The sequence below is a fragment of the Phacochoerus africanus genome, chromosome 1 (assembly GCF_016906955.1).
Source record: "Phacochoerus africanus isolate WHEZ1 chromosome 1, ROS_Pafr_v1, whole genome shotgun sequence".
In the NCBI taxonomy this organism is placed as follows: Eukaryota; Metazoa; Chordata; class Mammalia; order Artiodactyla; family Suidae; genus Phacochoerus; species Phacochoerus africanus.
Genome location: NC_062544.1, coordinates 281,937,515 through 281,949,476, shown reverse-complemented (window position 1 = coordinate 281,949,476; position 11,962 = coordinate 281,937,515).

Sequence of the window (11,962 nt, the reverse complement as noted above, 5' to 3'; positions counted from 1 at the left end):
CACAGGGTCACCTTAACTGCAGAGGACACTGGAGAAGCGAGTATCTGCCTGCTCAGACCTTTATAGAGGGAGAGGTTCACGGGAGGAGGGAGCCCATAGAGGGTTTAGGAAAGGGACCCGAGCAGCTGCTGCCCTAACCAGCTTTGAGGCCCAGGGATGTCACCTGAGCTTCTTTAACTGTGAAATGAGGGGGTTGGGTTGGATGGGATCTAAGCTCTCTTTCTGTGCAAAGGAATTAATTCTAGAAATCCAAGCCCCGCTGGCACACCCAGCGTGCGTGTGCAGGAGAGTGACTAATTTGGGGCCGTTCTGGGCTTGGAATTTTGAAGCACCTGGGAGGCTGCCTGATCTGCTTGAACGGGTTCTCCTCCTCTGGGCTGTGTCATCAGAAGTGTGTCTGGAGCCGCTGGGCTTGTAGGCATTTCAGGGGCCACCAATTAAAGTACAAGGTGGGACATCAGATGCAGAGCTGGCTGCTAGCGGTCGATGGGGCTGTGTTATTAACCTAACTGCCTTGGGGAGAGGTGAGGTGGGACTCAGAAAGTCAAATGGTAAACAGTGAAAGAGACCATGTCAGTTTAAACAGAGCTTCTGTCTATGAGGTTGAGGTATATTTCCTGATCTCCTTAATTTCTTTCTCTTCTCATCTCCTAATCCGTCTCTAAGGTGGACTGTTACACCTGTCCTGAAAGCAATGGTTTATGGGGTCAAGCTCTGGGATTATCAAAGTCAGATCTGAACACCAGCTCAGCCACTTACCAACTGGCCAACAGTGGGCAATCTACTAGCCTTTTCAGCCTTGAATCTACCATCTGTAAAGTGGTGTGATGGTATTTCACAGGAGTGTTTTGAGATGAAGTAACTTGTATTAGACCTCAAATTTACATGCTTCCTTGGAGTTCCCATTGTGGCTCAGCAGAAACAAATCTGACTAATATCCATGAGGATGCAAGTTCGATTCCTGGCCTCACTCAGTGGGTTAAGGATCTGGCATTGCCATGAGTTGTGGTGTAGGTCTCAGATGCAGCTCAAATCCCATGTTGCTGTGGCTGTGGTGTAGGCTGGCAGCTGCAGCTCCAATTCAACCCCTAGCCTGTGAACTTCCATATGACTCGAGTGTGGCCCTAAAAGGAAAAAAAAAAAAAAAAGGAGAGAGAGAGAAAATATATTACATGTTTCCTTGACATCTGTTCAAATCATGGGGCCCTCAGATGACCTAATCTCTGGATTCTTCTCCCTCCAAATGCCACTCCTGTGGATAAGGTCCTTCTAGGCAAGCAACCCTCCTTATCTAATGGACCAGTGTAGTTCTTGCTTCTCCCTGAGGAGTGGGTTTTGTTCAGTTTCCTGTTATCCTACGGAAGTATTCAAGCAAGGCTAGTGCCTATGGGAACCAGGGGTCACCCTACCCTCTTGTGACTACAAAGCCTACTCCACAGTCCCAGTTTGTTCCCTCTGTGTCCAAGTGCAACCCCTGGGTGATGTGCAGTGTCTTCCTCTCTGAGGCTGTGAGTGCATGTGTCTGATATACTGCTGTTGATCTCATTTTTCCAGTGTTGGAGGCTGTGTTTGGCAAGTCCCATAGCCCTGGGGTGGGATGGGAATCCCTCCCTTACCATCTGGGTGAATAAGAGGCTATTAAACCTGTATGTGCAGCCTCAGACTCTGTAGACCCAGATTTAGAGCCAATTGTTAGTTATTGCCGTTGTTACTATTTTGGAGGAAGACAATAGTTTGCTTGGTTTCTTTCAATGAAGTTTGATTGGTCATGTTTATCCTGTCGCATGAGTCTTAGATTCTTTTAGGCAAACTTTCTGGACTTTTGTATCCCTCCTCAGGCGGGGAGATCAGATGCAGATGACCAAGAGGTACATAAAAAATGCTCAACATCGTTAATCAGGAGGGAAATGCAATCAAAACCACAGTGGGGAGTTCCCGTCGTGGCGCAGTGGTTAACGAATCCGACTAGGAACCATGAGGTGGCGGGTTCGGTCCCTGCCCTTGCTCAGTGGGTTAACGATCCGGCATTGCCGTGAGCTGTGGTGTAGGTTGCAGACGCGGCTCGGATCCCGTGTTGCTGTGGCTCTGGCGTAGGCCAGTGGCTACAGCTCCGATTGGACCCCTAGCCTGGGAACCTCCATATGCCACGGGAGCGGCCCAAGAAATAGCAACAACAACAACAACAACAATAACAACAACAACAACAACAACAAGACCAAAAAAAAAAAAACAACAAAAAAAAACCCTGCAGTGGAATATCACCTTGCCCCTGTTAGACTACCTGTTATCAGCAGGGTAACAAATACCAAGTGTTCTCAAGGATGTGGAGGAAAGGGAGCCCGTGTATACTGCTGGCGGGAATGTAACTTGGGGCAACCACTATGGAAGGCAGTATAAAAGTCCCTCAAAAAATAAAAAAGTGGAACTATTGTATGATCTACCAATTCCACTCTGGGGTATTTATTCAAAGAAGAAGAAAATACTACCTTAAAAAGGTACATGCACCTCCATGTTCACTGCAGCATGATTTGTAATAGCCGAGATATGGAAAATCTCCAACTGTCCACTGCTGGATGAATAGGTAAAGAAGATGTGGTGTGTATATGTGTATAGTGGAGTTTAGCCATAAAAAGGAGTAAAATCTTGCCATGTGTGACAACGTGGATAGAGCTCAAGAGCATTATGCTGAGTGAAATAAGCAGAGGAAGAAAACTATGGTTTGCTCTCTCTTCTATGTGTTCTAAGAAAAGAACAAACAGGAGAAGAAGCCTTGGTGAACTGGTTGTTGCCAGAGGTGGAGATGGGAAACGGGTGAAGGGGATAGAAAGGTAAAGGAGAGAAAAATGAAGTCGATGTAAAACAGAAATTTCGAATCATATTTAAAATATGGCATTTATTTTATGTGTATATTAACATAGAAAAATGAATGGAATTTATGAATGAATGAATGAATAAAGCAATACCTTCCCTCAACAACCTTTTTAATCCCTTGCTACTAGGTTCCTTCTCTGGTCTTCTTTATAGTATCAGTTTTTAAGAGTGTTGTCTATAACAATTGGTTTCATTTCCTAACCTTAAATTTCCACTCCACCCACTGGCTCCCACTAAGTTCTTCATCAGAACTTTTCTCCTGTGATAATCAGTGAGTTCCTTGACCGTGAACTCAGTGGAAACTTTTTTTTTTTGTCCTCATTTTCTCAGCTTTTCACCTGCATTTGAGACTGCTGCCAGTGACCTTGGCTTCTATGACATACCATTCTATTTTTCTCTCCTCTTGATATTCAAAAAATAAAAATAAATAAAAGTCCTTTCAAAGTTAAAATAAAGCTGGAACTCAAACAGGGATGTCCCACTTCACCAGTCTGCTGTCACGCCCGCATGAGAAGGATGTTTACCCTTACCTGGCTCCTTATCTACCTACGTCTGAAGGAGAACAAACTCAGCTATGACCCCTGAAGCTGAAGGACCTCACAGCCCAGCTCGTGCAGCTCAGACTGTGTGCCTCTGCACTGCTGACGCCCATAGCCTGAAGCTGATGTCCAAACCTGGGGGGATCCAAAGAGATACCCCTTCTCACTGCCACCAATAGATCCTAGGGTCTGGCAGGCTAGTGTGACAGGTCCAGCTTGCCCACAGCTGCCAGCTGTCTCCAGCGGCTGCTTCCTATGGCTGCTGAAGCAAAGTATGGTGTCTGGCTGCCGATATGTCATCAGCCTGGGACAGCGTGTCTTGTCTGAGCCTTCATCTCTGGCCCTTGCCCTGACTCTTGGTATAGATCCCACCATGGGCTCAGCCAATGGTGGGCCACACTGGAATTGGATTGGACCCCAATGTGACATCTTTATGGGCACTCCCACAACCATTTCTCAGGGTGCAAGACTGTCAGCAGCGCGGCCAGGATGGACGTTTCTGGCATCAGCAAACTAATGGATTTAGAATTCCCACCACCTTCTGGTCCCCACTACATTTTCTTCCATGGTGAGTACTACCTTATCCAATGAATCAAAGAAAAGTATTCAGCAAGGTGTTTATTGTATAAAGCTCACTGCCATGGACACTATAGGTACAGGAGAAAAGAAGGTACATCCTCATGGAGCCCGTGTTTCCAGTGTTAGTGCCATTTCTTGCCATTGGGCTTAGATCTGGACCAGCTTCACCTGCCCACTATGTTTTATGCAGAGGGATGAGTTCCTGTTTCTACTCTCTTCTTCCTATCCTATTGTATCTTACCCTATCCTTCTATACAGACTCCTAGAGTTTGTACCAGCAGGCATGCGCTATACCATACTGGGCAAACTGAGAGGTTGGCAGATGGTGATTACATCAGAGTAGGATGCTTCAACTCCACCTGCCTACGTGACAGGAGCCCCTGTTTCATGAGAATTAATTTCCTCTGCATCATGTAGAATGCAGCTTACAATTTACAATAGTAAAGTAAGTGTTTTATGTTCATCTTGACATCCAGTCTGCATCGTCATGTCAGAGGCCTCCTGGTCCACTTAGATCGAATAGAAAGGGTTGAGGTCTCTTCATTGGCTCATGAGACCGTGGAACATTGTAAGAAGGGAACAGTTTCATCATCATGTTCCATTAGCTTGATCTGTGGTGGATCATTGAAGCCACTCTTCCTGAGCTTAGGTACAAGTCATCATTCCATCCCTCTTGGCTACCTACAAACCTATTCTGGGGGGAAGGGGTGTTGGTTTGAGGATAGATCCACACATTTTTTGACCCTCTCTTGAAAAGGTGGAGCCTGTTCCTCTCTTCTTGAGTGTGGGCTGGATTTAGTGACTTATTGCTCATGAATAGGGAAAAATTAAAAGTGGCCAAGTGTGACATTAGAGGCTAAGCAATAGAAGCATGGTGGATTTCTGTTTGCTTCTCTCCTGGATCACTCTCTCTCTCTGTAAGATGACAGCTTCCATGTCATGAGAATGACTATGGAGAGGCCACGTGGTGAAACTGAAAGCTCCAGCCAATAACCCATGGGAAATTGAGTCCTATCAACAGTACATCCTCCATCCCCAATCCAACCTTCAGGTGAGTTCAGCTCCTGCCAATGCCTTGACTCCACAGCATCAGACTTTGAGTTGGAATCATCTAAGACACTCCCACATTCTGGACCATCAGAAGCATTGAGGTGAGAAGTGCCTGTTATAGGAGTTCCCACTGTGGCTCTGCAGGTTAAGAACCTGACACCATCTCTGTGAGGATGCAGGCCCAGTCCCTGACTTCACTCAGTGTGTTAAGGACGCTAAGGATCCGGTGTTGCTGCGGCTGTGGTGTAGGCTGGCAGCTGCCATTCCGATTTGACTCCTAGCCTAGGAACTTCCATATGCTGTGGGTGTGACTGTGAAAAGAAAACAAAATGCTTGTTATAAACCACCACCTTTCAAGGTAATGTGTTATGCAACAATAAGATAGCTAATATAAGCTACTGTTATACTCTCAAACCTTCTAAGAATCTAGCCTAAAACCACCAGTTTTATTATTCTTAGGGCATCATAATGACATGTTTTAAATCAACAACTTGAAATTTACAGTTTGTGTTAGGCTGGTTACCACTAGCTACTATGACAAACAAACCTCCCGTCACCCACAAATTCCAGTAGCTTAACAAAATACAGATTTAGTTTTCCTTTGTACTCTGTTGGCTGGAACCAACCACATGCCCCCGACCTTTCTACAAAGGAGGCTGGGAATGCCTGAAGGCCAAGGAACATTGACGAATGCCACTGTCACTGCCACATGGCCCTATTGCAGTCTCCTTCTTCCTCTTCTTCTTCTCCTTCTTCTCCTCCTCCTTTTTTTTTTCTTTTTATGGCTGCATATGTGGCATATGGAAGCTCCTGGGCTAGGGGTCGAACTGGAGCTGCAGCTGCCACAGCAACACTGGATACGTAACCCACTGATCAAGGCCAAGAATCAAACCCACATCCTCACAGAGACTCTGTAGGGTTCTTAACTTGGTGAACCACAAAAGGAACTCTGGAGTCTTCTCATTTCAAGGCCAGAATGACTAGTTTAAAGAGGTAAGCCATCTATGCTTGATTTTTGTACACCAGCCTAGGGATATAAGTGGGGGACATATTAACCATAATAGACCTTATCCTGTTATTGCTCCCTGCATAAAGTCCCCACCACAAATTGTTTTTCTGGGAACCCCCAGGGACCTGAGACCAACTTTATAAGATTCCCAAGGAGTCCACTATTTCCTCCTTCTTTCCTGCTGAGCAGCACCCACTGCTGCACTAACCTGCCCCACTGTGAATAGAAGTGGGTCCTTTAGGGTTTGATGGGGACTGTGCTTCCCACACGACGCAAACAGAATGTTCCATGAGAGGGGAGACAACGGCCTCTCTCCTCGCGGCATCTTACTTTGTCCCCTGGAACTTCAAGGTGGCCGTTAAATGAAAACAGCTCTTTAGACCTCACTCGTGAGCCTGTGATCTAGTCACATCTCTGAAACAGAGATGGCGCTGCGCGGTCCTGCTACCCGACCCATGTCCACTTCCCGTGATGCATTTCTCCCACCCTCTCTGGTCATCCATCTCCTCTCAAGCATTCCATGGCAAATCCTTTGTCACATGTCCTTAGGAGAAAAGCTACAGAGAATGATGGCGACCCATGCTGGCGGGTGGTGCTGGGTTGCTGCAGTTCTGCTCTGCTCTACCATGATTACTAGGGATAGTTCGTCGGAATATTAGTGATGAGAAAATCTGGACTATTAACACTACACTGTATTTTCCAGACTTCTCTGAGCCTATCCTTGTTGAACTGACCCATCTTTTTCTCACTTTCCGAGAGAATTTTTAAATAACTTCCTTTTCACACATTCTGACCACACATCTAATGTATGTATAATTTTGGGCCCTAGAACTGCCTGAAAGTGTAGACTTTCTCCCAAACCCACATTTTCTGGCGTATGTTCCAACCTTCCCCACTGCTTCCTTTATCTAAATAAAAAAAGTTGGGAAAAATTTATAAAATATTTCTCAGACTTCCTGGATATTGTATTAAACGTCTTGATCAGCAAAGTGTAAAGAAGTTGAAATTTGCAGATCAAATTCCCTTCAAAAAATGTGAAGGCTCCTACAAATGAGGGGAAACAGGCTTTGCAGAACCATGGTTTCAGATTTTCTGGACCAAAAGCACTTGACAAAAATAGTTTGAGACATTCAGCAATTCCAAACTGCGGCTGGGTTCACCCATCCTTAATTTCAAGGGAAATTAAATCCGTGTGTTTCTCATCTATGTATGCTCAGCTCACTATTCAGAAAGAGCAAAGAGCTGACCAGGAAGCTACCCAGGCTGCTCTGAAGCCATGTTGTTCTCAACTGGGAGGTGGGCTGGGCCAAAGGCCATCAGCTTCACTGGCAAGTGATCATCCGCATGGAACCCACAAAGTCCTAACGGACTCAGAACCCGCTGAGGTAAATGCATAGACACGTGAGGGCTCCCAGAGGCCAACAGGCCCGTCCCTGCCCAGGGCAGATCTACGTTTAGAGCACTTCTTACTCCACTTTCATTCTGTCTTTTGGCTCATCCATTTTTTTTTTCTTTTGTCTTTTTAGGGCCGCACTCACAGCATATGGAAGTTCCCAGGCTAGGGGTCGAATCAGAGCTGCAGCTGCCAGCCTACACTGCAGCGACAGCAGTGCCAGATCCAAGCCACATCAGCAACCTACATCACAGCTCTCGGCAATGCCAGATCCTTAACCCATTGAGAGAGGCCAGGGGTTGAACCTGTGTCCTCATGGATGCTAGTCAGTTTTGTTACCGCTGAGCCACAATGGGAATTCCTGCTAATCCATTCTTATCATCAACATCCTTCTCCTTCAGGAAATGCCTCCTTCTAGCTGCCTAGAAAGGCTCAGATACTGTACCGGAAACTGTTTCATTTACAATGTCCCTGTGCTCTAAGTGGGTCCTTGTTCCTTGTTGTTTATCTGTTTAATATGCGGTGGTGTGTATCTGTTAATCCTAAACTCCTAATTTATCTCTCCCCTCCTTTCCCTTTGGTATTCATAGATTCGTTTCCTGTGTAAGTCTATTTCTATTTTGTAAGTGAGTTCTATCTTTTTAAATTAGATTCCATATAATTAGTTATTTCCTGTGATAATTGTCTTTCTATGATTTATTTCACTTAATAAGATAGTTTTTCTTGGTCTATCTATGTTGCTGAAAATGGCATTTTTTCATTTTTTATGGCTGATTAATATATATACAATATATAATACCATGTAATAATACATAGCATATATTTATAATATGTATAAACTAATTAATATATGTATAATTTCACATCTTCTTTATCCATTCGTCTGTTGATGGGTGTTCTCCATAGTGTCTGCACCAATTTACATTCCCACCAACAGTGTAGGAGGGTTCCCTTTTATCCACACCCTCTCCAGCATTTATTATTTGTAGGCTTTTTTTTGTTTTTTTTTTTTGCCATTTCTTGGGCCGCTCCCACAGCATATGGAGGTTCCCAGGCTAGGGGTTGAATCGGAGCTGTAGCCACCGGCCTACGCCAGAGCCACAGCAACGTGGGATCCGAGCCGCGTCTGCAACCCACACCACAGCTCACGGCAACGCCGGATCGTTAACCCACTGAGCAAGGCCAGGGACCGAACCCGCAACCTCATGGTTCCTAGTCGGATTCGTCAACCACTGCGCCACGATGGGAACTCCTATTGTAGGCTTTTTGATGACAGCCATTCTGACCAGTGCGAGGTGATAACTCACTGTAGTTTTTCTTTGCATTTTTCCCATAATTAGTGATGTTGAGCCTCTTTTCATGTGCTTGTTCCCTGGACTCCTATTACAGCTCTCTGTTCCTAGCTCCCAACTTGTGAAAGCTTTGCAGCTAGAGGCTTCTCCAGGGGTCTGGAGGCTTTTTTACCTTCAGCTCAGGAGGGGAATCATGTGTTATAAGGAATAATTATGCTACTTAAATGGATTTTCTTATGCTCAGTCTGGTGTGGACACAATAACAACACAGAGAAGTGTATGAACGTGGAAGATTTATTTTACTTGTAGGTCCTAGGAAGCAGGCATAGCTTGGCATGCAGAGGCCACAGGAGCAGGGCACCCAGGAGTGGGCTCAACCAGGCAGGTGGGAGAAAGTGAGAACCCTGGGCCTTTATGGGGCCAGGTGCCTTTACGGAGACAAGGTGGAGTATACAAACAAAAGCACAAACGGGTTTCACTGGTGTGTGTGTGTGTGTGTGTGTGTGTGTGTGTGTGTGTCAACAGGTCATGTTCAGGGAGGGCAGGAAGGGGAACTTGTGTCATGAGCCAGTCTTGTCACTCTGGGGCACCTGGTCATCTGGGTGGGATGCTCACATCCTGTTTGTGGGGATGTCAAGGCAAAGGGAAAATAGGAAGTTTTTAAAAGTGACAACAGCAATCAGTCTTCTTGGAGGATGGATGATGAACCCAGGTCATTAGATGTCTCCCTAGAGACCAGCTGGATAAAATATTTGATGGGCCAAGAGGAGGGAATTCTCAAATCATCTCTGCCTTATACCTGCAACCTCAATGAATTTCCTCAAGTTGCAGGCGTACCTCTTCCTTTGTAGCCAGAGGTGGAAGTGGCTGCCCAAGTCCCCAGGAGCTCATAGCATGGTAGGGGCTCACTGCTACAAGGTGACACTAGGAAAAAACATGGGGCTGGTTCTGCTTGAATGCAGCACTTCCACTGGGAGAATGGAGGTGGATGGAAGGGCACGCCAGCCAGAATTCTTGGCAAAGAGCTCACAGAGCAGACACTGCTTGGATGCTGTGTCCATTGGCAAAGGATAACATGCATTCAGGGGAACATACAAAGAGCCAGTCCACCTTGTGGACAAAGCCTGATACATGGTCTGTGCTCAATAAAGATTTGATGTTGAAATGATAAAGTTTCTTTGCCATAACGAATGGCAAAGTTGGAAGACTCATGGACAGAGATCAGTGGTTCTGAGTTGAGGGCCAGAACCTGCCACAATTGGAGCATGATAATTGCTCGGCCATCGATGGTTAAGTGTTTGATGCTTGGAGTTGAAGCTGCCTCCTCTGGGCATCAGCTGTGACCTTGGGAAAGTTTCTCAAAATTTCTGTGCTTTGGCTTTTGACGTTTATTGTTATGGGACAGTAATAATGCCTGTCTCTGTACTGAGGATTAAACGACTAAATTCATGTGTCGCATTGAGAGCAGTATCCAACACTCAATTCATGCTCAAAAATGCCAGATGTTATCATATTATTATTAGCAGCCTCATGGATGGATAGCACTGTAGAGGAAGTCGTGGGGAAAAAGTATTTATAAGATACTCTTCCACTGTATCTTATCTAAATTGAATAGTGTAGTCTTAGATCAGCAGCTTGGGTGTTACCTGGGAGCTTGTTGCAAATGCAGAATCTCAGGACCCAGTCCAGATATGATAAATCAGAATCTTCATTTTAAGTAGTTCCCTGGTGATTAGCATGTACATCAATTCTTTTATTCAATGTATTACATTAAAATTGAAACGTGTTTTTAAATTGTCCTGGTTGATGTGTGTGTGTGTGTGTGTGTGTTTAGCTTATTGAGGTATAAATGATATGCAAAAAATGGCACACATATTAATGTCTATATCTGGATGCATTTGGTCATATGTTATAGCCATAACCGAAGTACTGAACTTATCGGTCCCTTCCAAAAATGTCCTTGGGCTCTAGTGTGTGGGTTTATGTCTGTTTGTAAGACCACCTGGCTTGAGATCTATCCTTTTTATATATTTTAAAGTGCATGGTGCTGTATTGTTAGCTATAGCTACTGGGCCACAGAGCCGATCTCTAGAATTTAGTTTTGCATGTATAAGCCTACGAACCGTCACGACAGTAAGAATTAAGAACACCTCCATCACTGCCAAGAGATCCCTCATCCCTTTCTGCATCCATTTCTCTCTCCTCCTCGACCCCAGGCAACTGCTGATGAGCTTCCTGTAACTGTAGATTATTTTGGAATATTTTTGAATTTTATATGAACAGAACCATACAGTATTTACTCTTTTTTTCCAAGTTCTTTGGCTCATAATACTGTTTTGAGCGTCATCTACCTGGTTGTTTTCATTAATTAATAGTAGATCATTAATTTTTATTTATTCCATTCTAAGGGTAGGTCACATTTTCTTACCCATTTGCCTGTTGATGAACATTTAGGCTTGGATGGTCTGGTTCTTATAAATAAAGCTTCCAGAAACAATGATGGGTGAGTCTTTGAGCAGATACATGCTTTCTTTTCACTTGGGTAATGCCTCAGAGTAGAATAACTGGGTCTATTAGATGCATGTTAGGTATCTGACACTACCCTGCAGGTCCCTGGGGCTTACTAACTTTTTTTAAAGTCTTTTTTTTTCTCTCCTTTCGTTTGGATAACTCTACTGACATATTCAAGTTCACCTACACTTTCCTTTTCATTTCCATTCTGCGATTTGACCCATGTAGTAAATTTTTTAAAGATTTCAGATATTTTAATTTTTCGTTTCCAAAATTTCACCTCAGTCCTTATTCATATGTTCTTTATCTCTGGTAAAGTTTCTTAATTTTTTCATTCATTGCCACTGTATTTTCTCTCCCTCACTAAGCATAGTTATAACAGCTCTCATCTTAGCGTTGACCTGTGCTAATTGTCTTTTGCTCTTGAGAGTAGGTCAAATTTTCCTGGTTCTTCATATGCCATTTAATTTTGGATTGTATCCTAAACATTGTCAAAATTATGTTGCAGATAATCTGAATTCTGTTCTCTTTTTACAAAGTGTGCTAATGTTTTTCTTTTAGCTGACAACCAACTTGGTTAAACTTCAAACTTGATCTTACCTGCGATAGAGCAGTAGCTGTGTCCTCAGTTTGGACTTTGTAGTCTGCCCCATGCATGTATGGTTCAGTGGTCACCAACAGACTTTTCTAGAATAATGTGCAGAATTAAGAATTTTCA